General features: G+C 40.5%; 1 pseudogene; it reads left to right on the forward strand.

The window, feature by feature from the left end:
• Positions 1-2,241: 2,241 nt before the first annotated feature.
• Positions 2,242-26,956, forward strand: LOC113035395 (canalicular multispecific organic anion transporter 1-like; annotated as a pseudogene).
• The last annotated feature ends 616 nt before the right edge of the window (positions 26,957-27,572 follow it).

The following is a 27,572-nucleotide window of genomic DNA, read 5'->3' on the forward strand; positions in this document are numbered from 1 at the left end:
CTTTGAAAGTTTTTCTCTCAGTGTTTGCTCAATGTGCTCATTCAGTGTTCTTCATTCTGTAAAGTTCTTGGTCTCCCTCTTTCTAACTATTGTTTCTCATTCCCTGTTTTGTTTGTTTTTATTTTGCTAGTCATTTTTCTCCTGTCTCTTGCATTAGTTTTTCTTTCTTTTTAAGTTTTGCCTTTGTTCCCCAGCTATGTCCATTTCCCTTAATTCTTATGTGTGGATTTTATAACCTATTTCCTTTGTTCTTTGTCAGGTCATATGTTTAACCTGCCTTCAAGTGCTCCAAGTTCTCTGAAAAAGCTTGATTTTTGCTGTTCATTTCCCCCCTATGGACTGTAATCATCCTAATTAAAGATTAGCTTTCACTTTAATCTGAGGGTTTCTCAGTATTGCATTAACATTCCCCTCTTTCCACACTTCCATGCTAGTTCACAAATGCATTTTCAAATGCAGAAAAATAGCTACACAATGAAAAACACAATAATGGATTGGATTTTATATAGCGCTTTTCAAGGCACCCAAAGTGGCTTTACAATGCCACTATTCATTCACTCTCACATTCACACACTGGTGGAGGCAAGCTACGGTTGTAGCCACAGCTGCCCTGGGGCAGACTGACAGAGGTGAGGCTTCCATATCGCGCCATCGGCCCCTCTGGCCAACACCAGTAGGCTGTAGGGTAGAGTGTCTTACCCAAGGACACAACGACCAGGACAGAGAGCCCGGGGAATCAAACCGGCGACCTTCCGGTTACAGATACGCTTCCCAACCCCCTGAGCCACGGTCGCCCCAATCAATACATATATTACTCATTTTACAGACTGTGCAACCTCTTTACAACTGCACCTATTGTTAGGCTTTTTCATTATTTTCCTATATTATTCTGATGCCTTGACTGCATGCTGAGGTGGCAACCCCAAACAAAAGTACAGTAGTATAGGCCTATTTAACACCATATACAGTTTACATGAGACATTTATTTCTTATGTGAATGTTATTTATTTTAACTGTCATAATCAGGATGTGACAAGTGATAATAATAACAACTGTACTGCATTTAAAACATTCACAGCAGGTGGGCTATCCAGTCTTTAAGTGATGAACCCTGCCTTCGGGTCAAAACTACTCTGCATTTATTAAGGCTGTTGTGTTTTAGCATTTTAATGCTTTGTATCTTTTCCTACTTAATCTGAACAAGCCCCTAAAAAAGGCTGTGATAACTGTTGACCTCTCTCAATTTTTATTACCAACTATTCATTTTAAAACTCAGTTTTGAAAACCTTACAATGTAACAACAGCCAGCCCATGCAGCAGTATATTAATGACCAACCTCGTACTGTGAATGGATTATCTCAGTAATGACTGACTTTTGGTCCATTTACATCATCCCGACATGTAATTGCATTTGTCCCTAAACATTGGGAAACCTCACCGTTAACTTTTGTCGAGTTGAAAAAAGTTAGCGTTCATCCTCCAGCTTCACTGTGTTTTATATTATGCTAACCATAGTTGTGTAGCTAGCCACCATGTAGCACATCATTATATACCAGCTAGTCCAACTACAGTAACCATATAAATGTCACTGCTGTTTAGTTTCCTGTCGTCATTTATGTCGAAAGTGATAGCAGAGCTTTACGTTTTAATTTTTCAGAAATCCCTGAATCAGAACATGGTATATTATTCAGTCTTCAAAAAATTTTAGAGACTTCCTGCACACCACTAGAGGGAGCCCATGTACCACCAGTGGTACGCGTACCACAGTTTGAGAACCTATGACCTACTGAATTTTATTCAGATGTGTTGCAGCAGGGACACATGGAAAAATTTGGGAAAAACTGGCCCTTGAGGACTGGAGTAATATAAAAAGAACAATGTTTTTCCAAAGGTCAGTGTAAAAAAAGAGTGTATACATTGAAGCTAAAAACACATGTAGTGTAAATTCACTGTTAAGGTCAAAAACACCAAGAGGCCATTCTCTGTGAGTTTATTATAAATGCATATACTGTGTATGAAATGTTCTAACATGGAAAGGACAAGTCATTTACAGCAAAAGGGCAAAGAGATGTCTCATTCTGCGTATTTTAAGCATCTGTTATCACTTCTCTAAAACCTTGAAGGAATGAAGGGAAAGAACTTAGTTTTAAGTATTTGTTATCTCATGAAAAAAAAACATAGTATTGGTCAAAAGTTTATGCAAAAGATTATTAATTTTTTTTTTGCATAAAATAACATGATTTATTCTCCTGTCTGGTCTGTGTTTTCTTCCTTCAGCTTGTGGCGTCTCTGTTGTTCCTGACGGCCATAGCACACCTGGGAGTCCACACTAGGAGAAGATTTTGGTCCAAACAGTGACCAATCTTCAGAAAATGCTGCTGCATACTACGCAAATCCAGTTTTATTTGCAGTCACATGGGTAAATTGAGCAACCTTTATATTTATTTATTTAAATTTGAAAGGATTTGTTTTTATGTTCTGATGTGTCTTCTTGTTAGATCCTTGTCCTGCTTTGCCATGAAGGATTAAGACGGGAAGGAGCAATAGACTCTGCCTCTATTTTCCTTCTTCTGGTTGCTCCTTGTATTGTGTGACATCTTTCCTTTCCAGACCCTCCTACGAGAGGCTCTCAGACTGGTATGAGTGAAGACATTTGATCAAGTTGGATTTAAAGTAGAAGACAAATAGTAGATTTACTCAGACATGGTGCAATAACTTGATATGATTGACTTTTAGCTCTCTATGTGTTGCATAACACACCATTTTCATTTTTCTTCGGGACCCTTTAAAGTTTTTCTTTCTCTCATTTTTGGCAATTAGGGCGAGGTCCGTGATGTCCCACGTTTCAGCCTTTTCTACATTTCTTTTGGGCTTGAACTGATTGCACTAGTTCTTTCTATTATGGCTGATATTCCCCCAGAAGCTAAAGACTTTATAAAAAAGGTACCCTTTATTTGTTAGTGGTTTTGCTTGTTTGTTTTCCGAGGGCAAAGTTCATAAGGAGTCAAATGTTAATCTTGTTTTTATCCACAGAATCCTGAAGCAGGTGCACCATTTTTGAGGCAGAATCACTTTAAACTGGTTAAACAGGTAACATTAAAGTCAGTATAGTAGGAATCTTAACAAGCACCTACATATGTGCTCCATGTCTTTTCATTGTTTTTACAGTATGGTCTTAAAAGGCTACAAACAACCTCTGGTTCAGGAGGACATGTGGGATCTGAATGAGAGTGATAGCACTGCTTTCATCAATGAGCGTTTCCAGCATTCATGAAGCCTGAGTTGGATGCAGCTAGGGTCCGCTTCCAGAACAAGATGAAAAAACAAATCAGCTAAAAACCAGAGACAGTGCCCAGGAAAACCCACAGCAAAATGGGCTTTCCAGTGGTCTGGGAAAGGAGTCAGTCAGGATGTACTAATGATGGGTGAGAGCATTCAAACACTTCCACACACATGTACACTATATTGAGCTACAGTCTAAACGGATTTTAATAACATCACTAATCAACATCACTATGTTTTTTTCTGAATAAATCTCATCAGCTGTGTTTAAACGATCTGTTCTTTTAGGAGGAAAGGGGGAAGAAGGAAGATGAAAAGAAGAAAAAGGACAATAAGGAGGAAGAGAACTATCCCAATTCATGGCTGATTACCACCATTTACAAGACCTTTAAAAGGATTCTGATTGAATCTGTCTGCTTCAAACTTCTGCAGGATGTGTTAACCTTTGTCAGTCCTCAGCTTCTTAAGTGAGTAAGATATTACAGAAGGTTACAGAAATAAAACAACAGATTTAAGAGAAGAACAATGTTGTGCTTGTACAATGTCGCTGGACTTAAACCAGCAACTCAGCTGTGTTGTACCCTGTATTGGACTACAGTGGTCTCTTAATAGTTCACTGTTCTGACTTTCTGATGCATACTTTTCAAAAAGAAAAGGAAAATATTGAAACCAGTTCTTTTTATTTTTCTACTGGACAGAGAAGATGCAGACTCAGAGTGGTCAAAGTATTTATAATCATTTTATTCAATATATTATCTTCCGGAAGAGAGATCCGCACGATGTAAGCATCTGCAGATCAAGGTTCAAGGTTCAAGGTTCTTTATTTGTCACATATTTAAAATTAAAGGAATTTGAAATGTACATTGTGCCTGGGTTTAGAGTGTCTGGAAGAGTCCTGTCTCAGTCAATTATAGATGATGTGAGAGGGCGGATGTGTGTGTATTTAGGGCCCGGATGGCTTGGGGATAGAAGCTCCTCTTGAGTCTCTCTGTCCTTGCCCGGATGATGCGGAACCTTCTACCAGATTGCATAAGTTGGAACAGTTTGTTGCCAGGATGGGACGGGTCCTTCAGTATCTGCGCTGCTCTAGTCCGGCATCTCCTGGTATAAGTGTCCTGAAGCGGGGGGAGAGCAATCCTGCAGCAGCGTTCTGCTGTACGGATCACTCTCTGGAGAGCTTTTTGGTCCTTCACACAGCTGTTCCCAAACCACTGTGAGGATGCTCTCCACAGCGCCTGTATAGAAAATCCTGAGGATCTTTGGAGAGACCTCTCCGTGAATCGCTACCTTATCGTGGTGGAGGGGTTTGTGTGTCCCAGGGATCCCAGGGGCTATGTTGTCTGGGGGCTTTTGCCCCCTGGTAGGGTCTCCCATGGCAAGTTGGTCCTGGGTGAGGGACCAGACAAAGAGCGATTCAGAAGACCCTTATGAAGAGAACATCAAGGGAACAGTTTACCCTGCCTGGGATAGGGTTACCGGGGCCAAGTGCCCGAGGGCAAGCGTCTGGCGGCCGGGCCTTAGTCCATGGGGCCCGGCCGGGCACACCCCGAAGAGGAGACATGGGCCCATCCTCCCGCAGGAGGCGCCATAGGGGTCGGGTGCATTGTGTGCCGGGTGGTGGCCAGGAGCGGAGGCCCTGGCGGACTGATCCCCGGCTGCCAAGACTGGCAATAGGGACATGGAATGTCACCTCTCTGGTGGGGAAGGAGCCTGAGTTAGTGCGTGAGGTTGAGAGGTACCGGCTAGATATAATCGGGCTCACCTCTACGCATGGCTTGAGCTCTGGAACCAGGAAGGTGCTGCACCTGGAGACCCTGTTGTCCTGCTGGGAGACTTCGACTTCAATGCAAGAACAGCGAGACCTGGAGGGGTGTGATTGGGAGGAACGGCCTCCCGAATCTGAACCCGAGCCGTGTTTTGTTATTGGACTTCTGTGCAAATCACAGTTTGGCCATAACAAACACCTTGTTCGAACATAAGAGTGTCTATAAGTGCACGTGGCACCAGGACGCTCTAGGTCATAGGTCGATGATCGATTTTGTAATCGTATCACCAGACCTGCGACCATATGTTCTGGACACTCGAGTAAAGAGAGGGGTTGAGCTGTCAACTGATCACCACCTGGTGGTGAGTTGGATCAGGTGGCGGAGGAGGACGCTGGACAGACCCGGTGCACCTAAACGCGTAGTGAGGGTGTGCTGGGAACGTCTAGCTGAGGCCCCAGTTTGCGAGATCTTCAACGCACACCTCCAGCAGAGCTTCAACAGCATTCCGAGGGAGACTGGGGACATTGAGTCCGAATGGACCATGTTCAGCGTCTCCATTGCCAAAGCTGCTGCATTGAGCTACGGCCACAAGGTGGTTGGTGCCTGCCGTGGTGGTAATCCCCAAACCAAATGCTGGACACCAGAGGTGAAGGGAGCCACCAGGCTGAAGAAGGAGTCCTATTGGGCTTGGTTAGCCTGTGGGACTCCGGAGGCAGCCAATAGGTATCGACAGGCCAAGTGGAATGCAGCTCGGGCAGTGGCTGAAGCAAAAACTTGGGTGTAGGAGGAGTTCGGAGAGGCCATGGAAAAAGACTTTCGGACTGCCTCGAAGAGATTCTGGCAAACCGTCAGGCGTCTCAGGAGGGGAAAGTGGTGCTCTACCTGCACTGTGTATAGTGCTGGCGGAGCGCTGCTGACGTCTACTGAGAAAATTGTCAGGCGGTGGAAGGAATACTTCGAGGACCTCCTTAATCCCACTGACACGTCTTCCGAGGAGGAAGCAGAGTCTGGGGATGAGGGGAATGACCCGCCAGTTTCCGGGGGCGAGGTCACTGAGGCAGTTAAACAACTCCTTGGTCGCAGAGCCCCTGGTGTTGATGAGGTCCGCCCCGAGTACCTGAAGGCTCTGGATGTTGTAGGGCTTCTTCAGTTGTCGTAGGTGATACATGCACTGCCTAGCCTTTTTGGTCTGGACCTGAATGCGTGCAGACCTGATCTGAAGCATTAGAAGCCTATAACCTATATTATAGTCAGCTCCCTCCTCCTGTTATTTTGGTACTTACACGTCACACACAGTTTTGATCAAAACAACTTCTGCGCTACACTCTGCCTCTGCAGCTCTGCACAAGACTCCCTGTTCTGCACAGTTTCCTGTTCTGCACCGTGTTCCAGTCTTGCTCAGCAATTTATGACCTTTAAAACACTTAATGAGTGAAAAGTGGCCTCTTAATATTCTGGTCTGCATAAAACAAAAATAATCAGAAAATAAGTACTAAAAATATATATATATTCCTTAACAAAAGGAAAGGAATTTATACAATTATCTGTCACAGATGTTTTTTTTTTTATTCACTTGCAGTTACCTTTTACAATCCTTTGGGTTAACTATTCCCTATTGTCAGTCTGCGGGACCAGCACCCCTATACAGGAAGTCTGGGTCAGCTCTCTGTTTAAGAAGTTCTAATCGCTGGATGAGTATTACTCAGCAGGCAATGCAGAGTTCAGATGGGGCTGATGTGGCTCAGGGAGCTCGCCCAGCTTTAATGGTCTCAAAATCGTCTGTATGTTTTTCCTGCTTATCTGATAAAATCCGGGGGCCCGAGTAGCCTTGCAGTCCTGGCCTCCGTCAGGCACATAGTTACAGCGGCTCCCCTCTTTATTGGTGTGCTTGGTATTTATTAAGTGGGTTAGCTTTAGAGGGCTTGACAGTAGGCCTCAAGGGTATGTTATGTGTAAAGGGCTGAAGTAACCTGTAAGAGCTATTTACATTAAAATGGGTCAATACTCAGATTTTTACCTGTACTGTTTCACAACGGGTTAAAAGGTGAATATCAACAATTTAGACTTTAATTGTACGAAAATTATAATGAGTTAATGCTGAGTTTTTTCTTAACACTGGAGAGGAGACAGGCACGCCCAGGTCTGAAGATGTGCTTATCTCAGTGTTCTGTAGTCCTGACCACCGTCAGGCACAAAGTTCACTTTGAGATCCAATCTTCTGAACTGTTCATCTCACAGCAGATGAAGGGAAGAGCAAAGAATGCATTTGGGCGCTCTCTTTTATACTCTCCCAAGTGCCTTTTTGCCCCCCGTTCTCTCTCCTCCTATCTAGTCATTCAAGCACATTGTTCACTTAGGATCATCTGATGTCCAACCACACAATATGTATTTGATTAATCAAAGTTTACTTCAACAACACTTCTTTACATTTTCTTCGTAATTCTTAACATATAAGATCTCATGACATTTGAACATTTAAGAGACATCCTTCACATTGCTGACACCAATAGGTAAAGAACTAAGTTGGATCATGTCTACAGACACAAAATCTAGACTGTTTCACTACTCAAACTACATTTCTCATTTAACATATTGATCAAGCTTATATTTTGATTTATCTTTAAACAAAAAAAAAAAACAATAAAAAATGAGGATAAAAATAAAGATTAAAACTATAAATCACTTAAAAAAAAAGGGATGTTAAGCCTTTTCACCCTCTCTCTGATGTGATGAGAAGAAGGCAGGGGGTCTTTAATCTCTCTCTGTCCCTCATGTCTTGACACTAGTCATTCATAACCGATAACAGGAGTGGCAGGATGAAATGAGGACATTGTTAGATAAGTGCTAAAGATGAAGCTGGAGATTAGCATGTTTTCTTCTTTTTTTCTGTTTTTCCTAGATTGATGATCTCGTTCACTCAGGACAAATCCAGATATGCCTGGGAGGGCTATCTGTATGCAGTGTTGCTGATGGTGGTGGTTCTGCTACAGTCTCTAACCCTACAGCAGTATTTCCAGCGCTGCCATGTGCTGGGGATGAAGGTTCGCACTGCACTTATGGCTGCTGTGTATAAAAAGGTAAAAACAGGAGTGACAGAACACCATTTATTGACATTGGTGTGAAAAAAAAATCAAATGCTGTATAATATAAATTACTGTTACACATTAGAAGAAAAAAATTACTAGTCATAATTTTCTGCTTAAGTCAGTTGTCAGATGTTTCAGTTATAAATAACTTTTATCAGCGCATACTTGTCACAGAAAAACTATTTACATTATTTCTTAGATAAGGTCAGCTTTGCTTTTTTCAATATATAGGGTTAGAGTAGGATTATGGTTTTAAAAAAAGTGACACAAAGACCCATCTCCTGCTTTGTTGATGTACTAAAACATACAGAGTAAGACAAAATATCACTTATATGCTTCTCTTACTTAATTTTCACCCCACTTTCTAATTAATAAGCCCTTTTTATCCCTTTTCTAAGGCATTAGTGGTGTCCAATGACACTCGTAAGGAGTCAACAGTAGGGGAAACGGTGAACCTGATGTCAGCAGATGCCCAGCGCTTCAATGATGTGACCACCTCTATCCACCTGCTGTGGTCCTGCCCTCTGCAGATCATCATATCCATTGTTTTCCTGTGGCTGGAGTTAGGACCTTCTGTGTTGGCAGGACTGGGAGTCATGGTGTTAATAATTCCAACCAATGCAGTGCTAGCAACCAAGGCCAGAAAACTCCAGGTCAGGGGAAATACTAGCCAAATCTTCTGTACACCTCTGTGCGAGATTCTAAATCAAGATAATTCAAGATGAGATTACACTGCAAATTTTAAAGTGTTATTCAAGATGTTTAACTAAAGTATTGCATTGACTGTTTAATAGCTTTTGATACAGTCCGCCCACTTTCAGAGGCTCAAAAGTAGATAGACAATTGAGTGACGCAGCATACAGGCGTTTAATTAATATTAACTATAATGTGAAAAAAGTGATCTCGGTAACTCTGAGCACATGATTCTTGCTGGTGAAAAAGTTGGGGGGGGGGGGGGGGGGGGGGTTTCTAATGAATTACACAGAATAAATTGCTGTTCAAAACACTTTATTTAAGTATTGTCTTATTGCCTGTTTAACATGAGCTACATTGTGTCTCTTTTCAGATAGAGAACATGAACTTTAAAGATAAGAGAATGAAAATCATGAATGAAATTCTAAATGGGATCAAGGTGAGCTCCCTTATTCAGTGTATTCATGGTGTATGTAGATGCCTTCCTTACATGTAAGGCTTTGATGCTTCAAGAAACTGCAGTAACTTGAACAATAAGTGCTTTGCTGCCGCACCCTTCCTTCTGCCTCACTGCCTCCTCACTGTCTTTTTCTTTTGTCTCCCACCAGATTCTGAAGCTGTATGCTTGGGAGCCATCCTTCCAGAAGCAGGTGGAAGACATTAGAGGGGAAGAACTAAAAGTCATGAAGAAGTTTGCCTACCTACAGTCCATCTCCATCCTTACCTTCCGCTGCAGTCCAGCTCTGGTGAGTTCTGTCAAGGAGCTTCACAGAGATTAGAATCAAATGGTAAAGAAACCTTTTTTCTTAAACTGTCTGTACTTGCAGGTTTCTCTGGCCACGTTTGCAGTATTTGTTAGTGTGAGCAGCGATAATGTGTTAACTGCTGAGAGAGCTTTTACTTCCATCTCTCTCTTCAACATCCTCCGAGCTCCTCTTGCCATGCTGCCCATGCTCATTGCTTCCATTGTACAAGTAAGTGAACAGAGCTACATCATGCACATGTATCAAGCCTGTGATAGCATCAAACTTAACCTGTTCTTTGAATTTTCAGACAGCAGTGTCTAAGAAGCGCCTGGAGAAGTTTCTGGCAGGGGAAGACATCGACAGTGACATTGTGCGCCAAGACCCCAGTTTCAGTATGTTCACCATTAGAATTTGCACTTGTTCTACAGCTGAAGATTGAAGCTTAGTCACAGTTTTTATGTGTGCGGATCATCTGTTAAGCTCTGTCTTGGTCTGTGTTCATTTTTTAGATACTGCTGTGAGCGTATGTGATGGTTCCTTTGCTTGGGAAAAAGATGCAAAGCCTCTGCTGAAAGAGTATGTCTGTGTTGGTCATCACAATTTACTAGTTAACTTAATTAACTGTGAGATGTTCACCAGGATTTTTTAGCATTGCTTAAGTTTTTCAAGTCTGTTTATTTGCCCCTGATGTGTTCACAGCATTGAGTATAGTTATTATGTGTCTCCAGTGTGAATTTGGACATTGAGCCTGGTCGGTTGGTTGCCGTAGTGGGAGCTGTTGGGTCAGGAAAGTCGTCTCTTATGTCAGCCCTCCTTGGAGAGATGCACAGTACCAAAAGTTTTATCAACATTATGGTAATGGCTTTTTCCCCGTTTGTATTTATCAGTGTGTGTTAAAAAAACATGTAAAATCCATAACATCTAATTACGTCTTAACTAAAATAACACAAATGTTCACACAAATGTTTTTTTGTTTTTTTAACTCAACATGTAGCATGACTGTGGCACAATCAAATTAAGTTTGCTTCAGTTTTTACTTCAGCGCCTTCCCTCATCTTTCACGAAGGCAGAATACTTTATTATTCCATAAAGAAATTATGTTCGTTATTTTTTTGTTTTTTAAATACAGAGAAAATCAATGTTGATTGAATCATTTACTGAGTTTATTTAATGACTAAAAGTATAAAATTCCTCTATATAGCAGTATCTATGCATTCTCAATCATCCAGATAAGGATATCCCAAAAAGTTCATAGTGTATTTAGACTCATAGACTCCCACTGAAAACAATATTTCTACATGAAAAGCATAAACGTTTTGTGATCTACATAGTAGTAGTTACATTCAAGGAGCACAAAAAGCGTATAATTTAACAATCACAATACAATATTTTAATTTTTTTAAAATAATTCAACAATTAAACATTAAAGACTTTAAGAAACAAAGTAAAGATGCATAAATAAAAAAAACATCACAAGCCTAATTCATTCAAGCCAGTTTTGATAATCTGGTCTAAACTCATCAGTATTGAAGGAAAAAACTGCTGAATAAAGAAATATATTTCTGCACAAATTTTGTGAAATGGAGGCAGATGATTTGCTTATAACTCAAACCATTTTACCCACAGAATAAACTGTTCTCTTAGATTTCCAGTAAATTGATTTGTTTTTCACCTAGCCACTGTAGTGTTTGGTCTGGATAAAAATGTGTGGATGCCAGGTTTTTTTTTATGATAAGACAGATGTAGTGAGACATCTGTAATTGAGTCATAATTTGTTTCTTTCCAGGGTTCTCTTGCTTTTGTGCCACAGCAAGCCTGGATCCAAAATGCTACTTTGAAGGATAATATCTTGTTTGGATCTCCACATGAGGAAGAGAACTTCAAAAAGGTCATAGAGGCCTGTGCTCTTGCCCCTGACCTTGAGCTGCTGCCTGGAGGAGACCTCACTGAGATTGGAGAGAAAGTGAGTTACACTTTGAAAGGTTCAGGTTTTTGGTTACACAAATATTTTTCCTGTATGCAAATACTGTGTATGGCGTTTATTATAAACACATGTAAAATATTTGTTTCTTAAATACATGACAAAAAAGTAACAAAACAGAAGAGCTCTTCTGATTATAAAGGAAAGGCTAAAAGAGTGTGTCTCTTTTCCCCTCCTTTCTTCTCTTTTCAGGGTATCAATCTCTCAGGGGGTCAAAAGCAGCGTGTGAGCTTAGCCAGAGCAGTCTACAGTCAGGCTGATATCTATCTATTAGATGACCCTTTGTCTGCTGTGGACTCACATGTAGGAAAGCATCTATTTGAAAATGTAATTGGACCCAATGGATTACTTAAAGACAAGGTTTGTGCTTAAAAACATATGCTAACAATATTAAAAATGGGGATTAAGAATAACTCAATCATTTATAATACAATAAGGGTCTGGGGGGAAATGCGTAAAAGGTTGGGTAGAGAAGATTGCACTTCATTCTTGACTCCTTTACTGAGAAACAAAGGTTTTGTTCCAGGAATGTCTTGTAGCATGTTCGATAAGTGGCACAAAAAGGGATTAAGGGTAATTGGCGATTTGTATCAAAACAACACACTGATGAACTTTGAGCAATTGCAGTCAAATTTTAATATTCCTAGAGACCACTTTTTTGGCTTTCTCCAGGTTCGTAACTTCGTTCATTCTAGAATTCCACAGTCTTCAGAAATAGTTATATATGATGATATTGAGACATTTCTTATTAAGCGAAAAGACAGAACTCATTTTATCTCAGCTTTTTACTCTCTCCTATATACTCTTAGTAGCAACACACTGAGCGCTATTTATAAATGGGAGAGAGATCTTAATAATCAATATACCGAAGAGGAGTGGAAAGGAGCCATTAACATGAGTAGTTCCACTTTTACTTGTAACCGCTTGCGAGAAACCCAATACAAAATCATACATCGCCTTTATATAGCTCCTAATGTCTTGCATAAGATTGCACCTCATATTTCCCATCTTTGTAGTAAATGTCAAAAAGAAACTGGCACTTTTTTCCATTACTTTTGGGAATGTAAATTAATCAAAAGATTTTGGAGCTTCATATCTCAAGAACTAAGTAATATTTTTAACAACCTAATTCAAAGGGACCCCGGGTACTTTCTTCTTGGCCTACCCTCAAAAGAATTAACATTGAATCACTTGCAGCGCAAATTATGTCACAAACTATTGCTGGTAGCTAGGAAATGTATTCTCATTAATTGGGTTAAGGATAAACCTCCCTCTGTGACGTTGTGGTACAGAGAATTATTTAAAGTTATTCCTCACGAAAGAACTGCTGCTATTTTAGGAGGAAATGAGGGTCTCTTTCTCAATGTTTGGTCCCCTTTGCTTTCTTATTTGCCAAATGATTTGTCCCAACTGTTGAGGGGGGGTGGTTGCGATTAAGATGTTCTCAGTTAAATAGGAAGCAAGTGTAAAGGACAATTCATTCTTGGAGTTTATCTTTTTCTCTTTCTATATCTGTGGGTAATTGAGTGAAAATATGTTTTTTTGTGTGTCTGTGTGGATGTGGGTTTTTTTGGGGTGTTTTTTTTTTCTTCTTTCTTCTCTGTTTGGTTGTGTTGTTTTATGCTATTCTTGAATGAATAAAAATTGTATATCAAAAAAAAAACCATATGCTAAACATTTTACTTTAAAATTAATATTTTAAATAGAAATCAGTATTTAAAGTGAAAAAAACGCGACCATTTCCCATTTAATTTCTTCTGAGGAATCTTGACAAATACTTTCTGCACAGGATATTCCAGCTGTTACTTGCTTAGAAAACATGGCGTCTAATTTGTAGTATTTTACATCATTTTACCCAGGACCTGAGCATTACATAGAGGTTACAATAGGCTAAATATCACACTAAATGACCAGGATAACTGAATAGCTAATTATGAAAGGTTAGGAATAAAAGCCACTCGGAAATGGAATTACAAGTTAGAAAAGGTTTGGCTGATTTTTAAATGATTAAACCAATTATTGTTAATTCAGTCTGTGAACTGAAACATATTCTCTTTTTTGATAAATACAATTTATAAACATATTTAAACATAATTTATGGTTTTTTCTTTCTTTTCCTTTAATACTTAACAATGTTTTTGTAAATCCTATCTAACCCTATTTGATTGGTGAATTCTGACCATACAGACTCGTATCCTGGTGACTCATGGCATAAGCTTCCTCCCTTACGTGGATGAAATAGTGGTTTTGGAGAATGGAGTCATTTCTGAAGTTGGATCCTATGAAACCCTTCGTGCCAGTGGAGGAACTTTTTCTAAGTTTCTCGACACATATGCCAAAGAGCAGAACAATCAGAGAAATTCAGAAACAGGTAATTACAACCTTTTCTTAGTATATTAGGAATATGATCTGCACACATCACATGTTTTTGTTAGCTGTACAACCAAAACCTATGCTAAAATTATACATCACAAATATGAATGAATTAAATTTCTTTTTGTCATCTTTTATGAATACTTTGTGTTGATGTTGTTCACATATTGACCCAAATACCATAAATTACTGCCATATATATAAAACACCATGTATATTGTTAATTTAGGTGAGGGCCAGGACGCAGAAGACTTTGAGCTCATCCCAGATGGAGACAATGCCCAACCTGACGGTGCTTCGGAGGACACTGTTTCTCTTACACTGAGGCGAGAAAACAGCATCCGCCACAGCCAGCGCAATGGCAGGTTCGAGCTTGTTAAAGTTGCAGATGAAACCAATGAAACAGCTTGTCTCAAATAGCATCTTTAGCAGAATGTCCATTTCATTCTTTTCCTCTATTTTTTTTTAGTGTCAGATTAAGAAGAAATATTTCCATTAAAAAATCTGCAAATGCTGATGAAACACAGAAAGGCCAGAAGCTTATAGAGAAGGAAACTATGGAAACAGGACAGGTAACAAAATGTTTTTGTACAACTAGCGCAAGATTACAACAAATGATTGCCTGTTTCCTGAGTGCCGTCTCGCGCTGATTTCCAGGTGAAGCTTGCAGTGTTCCTGCAGCACCTGCGAGCCATGGGCTGGGGATATTCTGCCATGGTTTTCCTGATTTACTTCATCCAAAACGCTGCTTTCATCGGTCAGAATTTGTGGCTGAGTGACTGGACCAGTGATTCTGTGGAGTACTACAACATGACATACCCTTCCTGGAAGAGGGACACAAGGGTGGGAGTGTTCGGAGCTCTTGGAGTGGCTCAGGGTAATAAAACAGTCATTCCTTTTGTATTTGCAAATATTTTCAGGTTCGTGCAAATTAACGTTAAGGAACATTATGTCTTACAGACAGGAAAATTCCCTACTCTGTTATTTAGGATCCTCTCATTTTTAGAGCGCTATATAGACAACCTAAACAGTCTTTTTATTGTACTAGAGGACTTGTGCACTGTGTGCGTTAGGTCCTTTGTCACAGGGACTCATGCTGAAAAGTGCATAGGCACCTATAACTTTTTATGTTAATAATTAGGAGGAATTTGTTTATATATAAAATTCTGTTAAGCTGAACTGAATCTTCTCAAGCTAAACTACTCAGTGTAATAAAAAAAAGTGTAATAAAACTAAACAAATCAATGAAAAACAAAACAAAAAATAAGGTGGATGCTTAAGAGCTGTTCGGTCTGGGGGAATGATGGGGCTGATGTAGAGGGTGGAGATGAGTATAAAAGTAGAGAGGAGTACAAAGGGAGGGAAAACATTTGTTATTTATTAGTTCTTTAACAGTATTTTTTTTGCACCATTGAAGTATGTTTTTTCTTTTCATATGATATTAAAATCACCAAAAGTGTGTACATTTAATGAATTGCATTTATATAGCGCTTTACAATGCCACTATTCATTCACACACTGGTGGAGGCAAGCTACAGTTGTAGCCACAGCTGCTCTGGGGCAGACTGACAGAAACGAGGCTGCCATATTGCGCCATCGGCCCCTCTGGCCAACACCAAGGACACAACGACCAGGACAGAGAACCTGGGATCGAACCGGCGACCTTCCAGTTACAGATGCGCTTCCCAACCCCCTGTTCCACAGTTGCTCTTTTGTATTGTGAATGGGTGACCAATTACATTGATCAAAGTGATATGTTTTAGTCCAGCTGCTTTATATTGTAAAAAGACTGGCAATTTGGACCTTGGTTCATCTTGAGCTTAGCTTTACATGCAGTACATATATTACTGATTGAACTATTTTTTTTTTATAAGAATAAGAATTGAATTTGAAAAAAGTAAAATACTATTTGTGTTGTCATTATAGCCCTGCGACAGACTGTCGATTTGTCCAGCTTGTGCCTTCCCTCTTGCTCTGTGGCAGCATAGGCTACAGCCCCTGCAACCCTGAATTTCATACAACCTAAACTTTGTCATTAAGAATTTCTGAACATCCAAACCTGGTCTGGTCTCCAATTAACAAGATTCTTAATGACAGTTAGCATTTTTGAAAATAAATATTATTTTGTAATAATAACAGCCACTTTATATAAGTAGGCAGGAAAAAGCACACCTGAGTGTTACTGTAAGTTCAAGGTTCTGTCCACAGTGGATTTGTCTTTGTTAAAAATGTAGTTCTATTATTTAGAAACGTTCTTGTTTTTATTGCAGGCCTCTTTGTGTTCTTTGGCACACTGCTCCTAGCCAATGCTTCCATTGATGCATCTCGTATCCTGCATTCACGACTTCTTAACAACATCCTGCGAGTTCCTATGGTTTTCTTTGACACTACACCTATTGGAAGAGTGATCAACCGCTTTGCAAAGGTAGGGTCTTGTAGTTCACTTTTTAAGGATTCTTTTCATAGTTTTCAATATTTATTTTTATCTTCTTGTGGCTTGTATGATTACAAATACAAAGTATAACTAGTTTTTAATGTCATTTCTAAAATAACAGTGCTAAAAATTGAAAAAACTAAACATTAAATTTTTTAAAAAGGCTTTATTTGTGTTTGCTGCAAGTTGTATATCCACTTGTTTAATTTAATTTTTCCCACTTTATCTCACATTTTTTAATACAATCCTAAATATTCTTAAAATTGTTCTCTCCTTAAGTCATTCTTTAAAGAGGCTTTCTTCCCAAGTGCCTCCTCAAGTATGCAGTCCAGTTCAATTTTATCTGGTGCTGACACACAATAACAGTCACTAAAGGTACATTGTATTGTAAAGGTAAAGCTCTTACAACAATCAAGAAAAATCCCTCAAACAATCAGATGACTCCCTATGAGTCAATATGAATTTAATATGAATATATTCAATAAATCAATATGCTGTTCAATTCATTTCAGTTTTATCTGCACAGTCCCAAATCAACCTGTTTGCGTTAATGTTGTAATATGTGTGTAGATCTGTTGTCTCTGTTAGCTGCGGTTACTAAATTCAGCCACTTGTTGAAAAAGGGAAGAAGGAGCTAATTTCTCTTGTATCCTCACATCCTGCTTATACCAACAAAAGGGTCTTAATGGACAAATAATTAATCATTAAATTATTATGTCGTTAGAATGGCTGTAAGTGTCACGGCTAGCGGTATGGCATTATTTTTATGCCACTTTTCTGAGCGCACGTAAAAAAAATGAGCGCACGTAAAAAAAAATGCAGGTACAAGTGTTGCAGTTTGAGGAGAAATTTATTTTGAGTGAAGAAAAATTCATTGCTGCGTGCAAAAAATTTATTTCGTTGTTTGCTATTATCCATACACACACACAATAGCAGCCCCTCTCGCTCAGTTTTTGCACTTGCGCTCGCTCGCAATGTGTTGCTTGCGCTCTCAACACTTCTGCCCGTTCGCGCTCAACTCTTCGAGCTTTTACGCAGAGATGTGCAGAACCTAAAGGAAACCTAAACTGGGGAAGGTAGTAAAACAAACCTGAAACCTTAATCCACAGAAGGACATGCAGGGGGAAACGCATGGAAGTAACACAGAGTGACTCAGGGAGACAACACAGACAGACCAGCGGCGAGCACGAGAGGACACACACTATAAATACACAGAGAAACAGGGAAACTACACACAGGAGGGAGACACGACTGAACCTAGTTAACATGACAAAACAGGGAGGGTGCAAAACTGAACACACTGACATCAGACACTGACTTTCAAAGTAAAACAGGAAATACACAGACTGGTCTCAGAGACAAGGTACAGACGAGGAATGACAGGGATGACTAAACACTAAACAGAGGAAGAACAGAACCCGAAACCACAAACAGAACCACAAACAGAATACATAATAATAATCATAATAATCATAATAATCATAATCATAATAATAAACACAAAACGCTGGGTCACATGACCCAGGACCATGACAGTAAGACTCTGTATTCTTTGGAACAGCTCTAATCTCAGGAACAACTCAAATCTTTAAAAGTGTTTAGTCACTGATAAACATCCATGACTTATCATTGACATTTTTTCCAATATCCTGACTTTAGCTTTTATAATAATTGACTTTATTCTTTTAGTATTATTTACACTTATAATTTTGCTAATTATGTATTTTTTCTGTTTTTATGTGCACTATAAATAAAATTGACGTTTTACTTAAATAAGTACTAACTCTCCAAATATTATCCCAAAGGACATTTTTACCATAGATGAGGCCATTCCTGCTTCCTTGCGCTCCTGCCTTCTGTGTCTGATGTCTGTACTGGGGACAGTATTTGTCATCTGCATGGCAACTCCTTTCTTTGCCATAGTTATCATTCCTCTGGCCCTGATCTATTTCTTTGTACAGGTAAGCTAAACAAGGTAAAGAAGATATGTAAAAAAAGCTAACCTAACTTTCCTATAATATGACATGCAAACTGATTTTGTTTTGTCTTTCTCTCTACACCCAGCGCTTTTATATTGCCGCTTCAAGACAGCTGCGCCGGCTGGACTCGGTGTCTCGCTCACCGATATACTCTCACTTTGGTGAGACGGTGTCCGGCCTGTCAGTGATAAGAGCCTACAAGCATCAAGAAAGGTTTCTTAAACACAATGAAGTAACTATAGATGAGAACCTCAAAAGTATCTATCTGCGGATCGTGTCTGACAGGTCAGACATTGAACAGTGTACCAAATACAGATAAGCATGTGATGCTAAATGATGAGACCCTAAAATTTGTTTGTGTGCATATTTGTGGGGTTTGTTTTCTTGACAGATGGCTGGCCATACGTCTGGAGTTTGTTGGAAACCTGGTGGTGTTTTTTGCTGCTCTGTTTGCTGTCATTTCCAGAGATTCTATTGACAGTAATGTGGTTGGCCTATCTGTATCATATGCCCTTAATGTCAGTCACAAAAACACTCAGAATTTATCCTTATTTCATCTGTGTTTATGTATGCGGTAACACTAAAATGCAGGAATAATGTAAACACAGACCTCTCTCCTGTTGGGGTTCTGCAGGTAACCCAGACCCTCAACTGGCTGGTGATGACGACCTCAGCGCTGGAGACCAATATTGTAGCTGTGGAGAGAGTGAACGAATACACTCAGCTTAAGAACGAGGCATGTAGAAATACTTTGTGAGCAACACATTATTTATCCATTCATCCATTCTCTTCAGTCTATCCTTATCTGGGTCACGGGGGTGCTGGAGCCTATCCCAGCTACCATAGCGTGAGGGTGATACACCCTGGATGTGTCGCCAATCTGAAACAGGGATAACACAAAAGACAGACATCCATTCATACTGATATTCATACCTGTGGGAAATTTAGAATCTCCAATTGACCATACCCCAGTAACTGCATATCTTTGGACTGTAGGAGAAAGCCAGAGTACCCAGAGAGAACCCACACAGATATGGGGAGAGCATGCAAACTCCACAAAGAAAGGTCCCAGCCAGATGCTTGAGTCTTACTCAGGACTTTCTTGCAGTGAGGCAACAGTGTTAACGACCATGCTGCCATATGACATTATTTATACTTTGGTTAAATCAAAATCTACTGTTTTCTTAAATAGGACATGAATTTTAGGATTTCTACAGGCTGTGAGTTTATTGTAACTGTAACAGTTCAACAGGAATCTAATAAGCTTGTGTGCGACATCAACTGCAATATTTGCTCACTGTACAGTGATAATACTTTTATTCCCAGCTGCTGTTTCTCCACTGTTTCTTAACATACTACCGATAATAGTTCAGATAATTGTCAAACAAACGAGATTTTGATGCAACAATTTCATTTTATGTTTCACTAACATTTGAGTTCACATGTTTGAACTCCACCTGTTATATTTGAGTTGGGTTGTTTATTCATAATGGCACCAGAGCTCCAATGATTAGCACATCCCATCATGATGTTCATACTGAATTTAATCTGATTTAGAATATAACATTGCACATGTACACTTGGCCTTAATTGTTAATCTTGGTTGCATATTTTCATTTGAGCTATTTAATTTTTTACCAAGTGTGACGTCTTTTTAAGTTTTCTTTTTTTCCTTTATTTTAGTGGTGTAATGTGTGCATGTCTGTATGTATGGCGTCTGTATAATTTTGTTTCTTATTTATCTTGGTTTGAATATTAATGCACAACATATAAAAGAGCTAACTTAGCTCAATTTGATAGCTTTTGTATTATATTACACATGCGTTCTGCTTCTTTTTCTGTTGTTACAGGCTGACTGGGTAACTGACACTCGACCTCCACAGATGTGGCCAGAGGCAGGAAGAGTGCATTTTGAGAACTACAAAGTCCGTTACAGACCTGAATTGGATTTAGTGCTGCATGGAATCACTTGTGACATCAACAGCACTGAGAAGGTGTGTGTGTGTGAGCGTGAGAGGGAGAGTCTCCATATATGTATAAAGTTCCTGTAAAAGTTATAGGTTTTACTGTATCTGATATCATATTCACCAAAGATACAAAAGCATGCACTGCTAAAAAAGAAAAAGAAAAAAATTGGATGGACATTAAATCATTGGGAAGATTTTTTCTCCCTCATTGAAAAATCCATAATATATAAAATTGCACCACTATTTTTTAATTTAAAAGGTTAACTATTAACAACGTGTGCAAGCTTTCTGCTGGCTGACATTGGCCAACTGTATCTAAAATGTAGCTTCCAGATACAGACCTGCACATCATTTTTTATTTGAGTTTAGAAAAGCTATTATGTTGAAATTTGTAATTTGGACTTTGTGCTGTAAGACATTGACATTCTATTGTTTGGGGTTTTTTTTATGTTTTATAGACCAATCTATTAATCAATTACTCAAGAAAGATGCCACAGATCAATCTGTGTTGACAGTAATTACATATAATTAAACTGTAAAATAATGTGAACTATCAGTTTTTCTTTTAATTTATACATTATGTGTATTACTGTATATTATAATCAGCTGTGATATGTAAACATGTAACTAGTTTATGGGCAGTTGTTCCCAAACTTTTTTATTTGCTAGGCCGGAATATTCAGCATTGCTATCAATACATCCATCCATCCATCTTCTTGTGCTTATCCAGGACCGATTCGCGGGGCCAGCAGCCTAAGCAGAGAAGCCCAGACCTCCCTCTACCTAGTCACCTCCTCTAGCTTATCCAGGGGAACACCAAGGCATTTCCAGGCCAGCCAAGAGATATAATCTCTCCATGGTTTCCTGGGTCTTTGCTTTCTTGCTGAGGACCATGGCCTCAGATTTGGAGGTGCTGATTTTCATTCCCACCGCTTCACACTCGGCTGCAAACTGTTCCAGTGCGAGCTGGAGGCCATTACCCGATGAAGCCAACAGAACCACATCATCTGCAAAAAGCAGAGATGAGATTCTGAGACCACCCAAGTGAAAGCCTTCCATCACTTGGTTGCGCCTAGAAATTCTATCCATAAAAATTATGAACAGAAGAGCAGCCCTGGCAGAGCCCATCACCAAACAAGAACGAGCCTGACATTGCCGGCTATGCGGACCAAACTCTTGCAACGGTTGTATAAAGATTGAATGGCCCGTAGCAATGGGCCAAGGATCTCATACTCCTGGAGCACAGGACACTCCAAGGGACACGGTCGAATGCCTTCTCCACGTCCACAAAACACATGTAGACTGGTTGGGCAAACTCCCACGCACACTCAAGTATCCTTGAGAGGATAAAGAGCTGGTCCTGTGTTCGACAACCAGGACGAAAACCGCATGGTTCCTCCTGTATCCGAGGTTCGACTAACAGACAGACCCTTCTTTCCAGCACCCTGGCATAGACTTTCCCGGGGAGGCTGAGGAGTGTGATCCCCCATAACTGAAATAAACCCTCCGGTCCCCCTTCTTAAAAATGGGAACCATCTATCAATCCAGAGGTACCACCCCTGATGTCCACGCAACATTGTAGATGTGTGTCAACCAGGACAGCCCTACAATATCTAGAGCCTTCAGGAACTCAGGGCATACCTCATCCACCCCAGGGGCTCTGCCACCAAGAAGTTGTTTAACTGACTCAGTGACCTCGTCCCAGTGATTGGCAGGTCATCCCCTTTGTCCCCAGATGAGATATACCAGTGGGATTAAGGAGGTCCTTGAAGTTTTCCTTCCACCGCCCGACAATTTTCTAAGTCGAAGTCAGCAGCGCTCCAACCGCAGTATACATAGTGCAGCTAGAGCACCTTTTTCCCCCTCCTGATTTGCCTGCCAGTTTGCCAGAATCTCTTCAAGGCGGTACGAAAGTCTTTTGCTATGGTCTCTCTGCACTCCTTCCGTACACGAGTTTTTGCTTCAGCCACTGCCCGAGCTGCATTCTGCTTGGTCTGTCGGTACCTATCAGCTGCCCCTTAAGTCCCACAGGCATCAACCACCCTGTGGCCACAGCTCATTGCAGCAGCTTCAGCATGCTGAACATGGTCCCTTCAGACTCAATGTCCTGAAGCTCTGCTGGAGGTGTGCGTTGAAGATCTCGCAGACTGGGGCCTCTTCTAGGCATTCCCAGCACACCCTAAGTATACATTTAGGTGCACCAGGCCTGTCCAGCATCCTTCTATGCCACCTGATCCAACTCAACATCAGATGGTGATCAGCTGACAGCTCAGCCCCTCTCTTTATCTGAGTGTCCAGAACATATGGCCACAGGTCTGGTGATACAATTACAAAATCAATCATCGACCTGTCGCCTAGAGAATCCTGCACAGAGAATCCTGGTGCTACATGCACATGTTAGAACATGGTGATTGTTATGGCCAAACTGTGGTTTGCACAGAAGTCCAACAACAAAACACCGCTCAGGTTCAGATCCAGGAGGCTGTTCCTCCCAGTCACGCCCCTCCAGGTCTCCCTGTTGTTCCCCACGTGTGCACTGAAGTCTCCCAATAGGACAACAGAGTCCCCAATGGATTAGAGTAAACTCAAACACTGACAACGTTGAAATATTGGTGTCAAAGTAAAACTGAGTAAAGACTGTCTGCATTGCAATAACATATTTCACTGAATTACTACAAATAGCAGTGATGACTATAAGCACTGTAAAATATCTGCTACCTCTGAAAAATGTTGCTTCTTTCTGTAACATTACTGAAATGTCTAAGATCTTTTACAAACTAAGTACAGACTGAGTATATTTGCTTATTATTGCATTATTTATTGCTATACTGTTAAATACAATTTATATCCAGAAAGAAAAATGTGTAGATTTTTTTTTTTTCTTCAAATATGCGCCAGCTGTTATTTTGATCTTATGTGTTTTCTCTCACTGCATTCAGATCGGTATTGTTGGTCGCACAGGAGCTGGGAAATCAAGTCTTACCAACTGCCTGTTTAGAATTATTGAAGCTGCTGAAGGTCGCATCCTCATTGATGATGTAGATATCGCTACAATAGGCCTGCACGACCTGAGACACAGACTCACAATTATACCACAGGTATACACATAAATATAAACAATAACCTTGTCAAAGAGTTTGATATTTCTAAAAGTACACTGATATTTGTAATCCCGTGTGCACAGGATCCCGTTTTGTTCTCGGGGTCACTGAGGATGAACCTGGATCCATTTGACAAGTTCAGCGATGAGGAGATTTGGAGAGTGCTGGAGCTCTCTCATCTAAAGAGCTATGTATCAGGGCTGCAGGAAGGATTACAGCATAAAGTGGCAGAGGGAGGAGAAAACCTCAGGTGGGTAATAAAATTAACAATACGGCCTCTGGGTATAAGTTATATATAAGTATAAGTTTTGTACAGTTCGTTATTCTAAACCTTATGTAATGTTCTGCAAAACTTACATAAACCCTAATTGTATTTGAACACATGAGTGTCATTTGTGGTTTACTTTTTTCTTTTGCGCTACAAAAACCCTCTTAAGATATCAATACTTTAATACAATCTTTCCAGTGTTGGGCAGAGGCAGCTGCTGTGTCTGGCCCGAGCTCTCCTGAGAAAGTCACGTATCTTAATTCTGGATGAAGCCACGGCAGCTGTTGACCTGGAGACAGACAACCTGATTCAGAACACCATCCGCAAAGAGTTCTCAGACTGCACAGTCCTTACCATCGCCCACCGCCTGCACAGTATCATGGACAGCTCTAGGTGAGTTATACCTTTTCCCTTAACATTTTTGGATGATGTGCCCTACCTTATTTTATTTCTGTCAGGGTCAAATTTCTTTCTTTTCCAACCCTTCCTTCTCATGCACATAATTTATGTGCATGACAAGGAATCAACCACAATTAATTTTGCTTTTTACACATTGTAATTTCTCAAAATTTGACTGAATCTATTTCCAGCAACAGAAAATGAGAAATATTGTGCACTAAATAAACCCGTTATGTAGTACCAATGACTGTATGAATGATCTGATCAAACATACATAATATGCCAGAGTGGTATTTGACAAAATAATCTAAACTTAAGGTTCACTGACTCCTTTTTCTTGACTTGGACATTATCTTACCCAGAACTTGTATATTTTGCCTTAGAGGGGCCAGATGAAGAGTGATTCAGAGATCCTCTATGAGAGCTAACAGGGAACGTTCTGGCTGTTGTTTGTGCTTATGCAACAAATGATAGTTCAGAGTACCCAGCACCATTCCCATCTGGTGACTACATCATGCTACTAAGACGCTTTAATGCTCATGTAGGCTGATCGGACGCCAAGTGATGTTCTGTTATTAGACTTCTGTGCAAATCACACGTTGTCCATAACGAACACCAGATTTGAACAAAGTATGTCCATAAGTGCACATGGAACCAGGAAACCCTAGGTCCCAAGTTGGTGATCAATTTCTTAAGCATATCATCAGATCTGCAGCTATATTCTGAACACCTGGGTGAAGAGAAGAGCTGCGCTGTCAGCTTACCTGGATCAAGTAAAGGAGCATAATGCTGGACAATCCTGACGTTGGAGGCTCCGGTCTGCAAGCTTTCCACTCCTGGCAGAGCTTTGACAGCACTCCGAGGGAGGCTTAAGACAATGAGTCTGAATGAACCATGTTCTGCACCTGCATTTTTGAGGCTCTTGCATGGAGCTGTGGTTTTAGGGGGGTTGATGCATGTTGTGGTGGTAATCCCCAAAGCAGATGGTAGAGACCAGAGGTGAAGAGAGTTGTCAAGCTTAAGAAGGAATCCTATTGGGCCTGGTTAGCTTGTGGGACTTCTGAGCTAACTGATAGATGCTGGCAGGTCAAGCAAAACATAGTTAGCTGAAGCAAAAACTCAAAAACCCTCAGAGAATTCAGGAGGGTAATGCCCTACTCATACGGTGTATAGTGTGAGTGTGATGCTGCTGAATTCAACTGAGGATATATTTGGATAGTAGAAAGAATACTTTGTCAACCTCTGTAACCCCTTACATGCAGTCTGAAGATGAGGGGGATGACTTGTTCATCACTAGGGATGAGGTCACTGAGGTAGTTAAACAATTCAGGATCGATAGACTAAATGAGTTCTTTAAGGCCCCAGATGTTGTAGCGCTGACTTGGTTTACACACCTCTCCAAGGTTACGTGGAGCTCTGGGGCAGTGCCTCTAGACTGGGAGAATCGGGTGGTGTTTCCCAACTTTAGGAAGGGGGACTAGTATGTGTACTCCAGCTAAAGGGAGGTCACAGTCCTCAGCCTCACCAGGAAGGTCTATGCCAGGGTACTGGGGGGCGACCGTGGCTCAAGGGATTGGGAAGCTCATCTGTAACCGGAAGGTTGCCGGTTCGATCCTCCTGCTCTCTCTGTCCTGGTCGTTGTGTCCTTGGGCAAGACACTTAAACCTACCCTACAGTCTGCCCCAGGGCAGCTGTGGCTACAACTGCAGCTTACCTCCATCAGTGTGTGAATGAATAGTGGAATTGTAAAGCGCTTTGGGTGCCTAGAAAAGCGCTATATAAATGCAATCCATTATCATTATTACTGGAAACGAGAGTTCATACTTCTCTTGGATCTTTGGATTCAGGATAAGCAATGTGGTTTTCGTCCTGTTTGGGGAACAGTGGACCAGATCTTTATTCTGTAGTCCTGTTAGTTTACAGCGAAGTGTGAAGTGGTGTGAATGTACCACTCCAAGTCTGTGGCCATAGGCCTCAGGCAGAAAAGAGTGTTTAGCCTGAGCCAGAATAAAAAGTATACGTTTCTCTGGGTGTTGTTCACAAGTGAAGTGAGAAACTGACAGATGGATTGGGGGTGATGCTGCAGTGATGTAGATGCTACTTAGGTCTGTAGTAGTAAAAAGAGAGCTGAGCTTTAAAGCAAACCTAGCGATTTAGCAGTCAGTCTATGTCCCCAACCTCACCTATTGTCATGAGTCTTAAGCTTTCTCTTAAGGGTGGCTGGGCTCTCTCTTTAAGATAGGATGAAAAGTGCAGTCATTGGAGAGGGGCTCCGAGTACTGCTGCTACTCCTCCACATCAAAAGGAGGGAGGCCCCAAAGTAGATCCAGCACATGCTGGAGAGATCATGTCTCTCAGCTGGCCTGGGAATGCTTTGGTGTTCCCCAGATAAGTTGGAGGAGGTGGCTGGGGAACACCAAAGCATTCCCTTATGCTAGACAGTATGGACATTACTCATTGGATTACTATTAAAGTCTGTGCTTCTACCCTACAGGGTAATGGTGCTTGATGCTGGAAAAATAGTGGAATTTGATTCGCCGAACAACATGCTTGAAAAAGAAGGTCATTTCTACGCCATGGCAAAGGATGCTGGGATAACACTAGAAAGCAGCACACATTTATAACTTTGTACTTGTTTTATATATGATTTAGCTCCAACAGTTTCAGGTTTCAGGTTCCATAAAATGTACTAATTGTGTTGTGAGATTGTTTTTTGTTTTTTTTTTTAAATTAGGATAGCTGTTGGAAAAAAAAACACACAAAAAATGAAAGATACAAAACAAAAGTGTAATGTCTAGTGTAAGGTGTGATTACAGGAGGTTGAGGGTCACCTTTGTATATTTTATTTATATTTGTCTCTGTATTTATATATGTGTGTGTGTGTGTGTGTGTGTGTGTGTATATACATATATATATATAACAATTCTGTAACTGTAACTTCGGTCGTTGCTGTGCTTTTTGGAAGTCGAATTTCCCAGAGGAACCCACCCGAGGGATTAATTAATTAAGTTCTATCTTATCTTATCTTAAAAACTCGTCTGGGCTTCTTTTGCAGTTGTTGTAGCATATGTTGGGTAACACTCTATACAGTGGTGGGAAACTGATTTTCCCAAGGGACCAAATAAGAAACAGGCTCTGATGAGGAGGGCTGTTGTGAAGGGAGGCAGACTCAGTTTCTCATGTGCCTGCTTGGGGAATTAATTGGCCACCATTGCTCTATCCTGTATTGGTTGCAAACTCCATTCTACAATTTTTTAGATTTTTACTTTGAAATTCCTTTAATTTCATGCCAACATCAACTGTCATTCTGTTATGTTTTGCTTATTAACATAATAATAGTGCTATTTCCACATGCTGAGTGCATGAAGAGTGATGTTGGTGACAACCAGATAATATTTTCAATTTTTTCTATTACAGTGTAAGATCCAAAAGCAGATATGACCTACTGCTGTAATTAAGTGATATGAGACAATATATTGAGGAGAAGAGCAAAGAGA

The sequence above is a fragment of the Astatotilapia calliptera genome, chromosome 13 (genome assembly GCF_900246225.1).
Source record: "Astatotilapia calliptera chromosome 13, fAstCal1.2, whole genome shotgun sequence".
Taxonomy (NCBI): Eukaryota; Metazoa; Chordata; class Actinopteri; order Cichliformes; family Cichlidae; genus Astatotilapia; species Astatotilapia calliptera.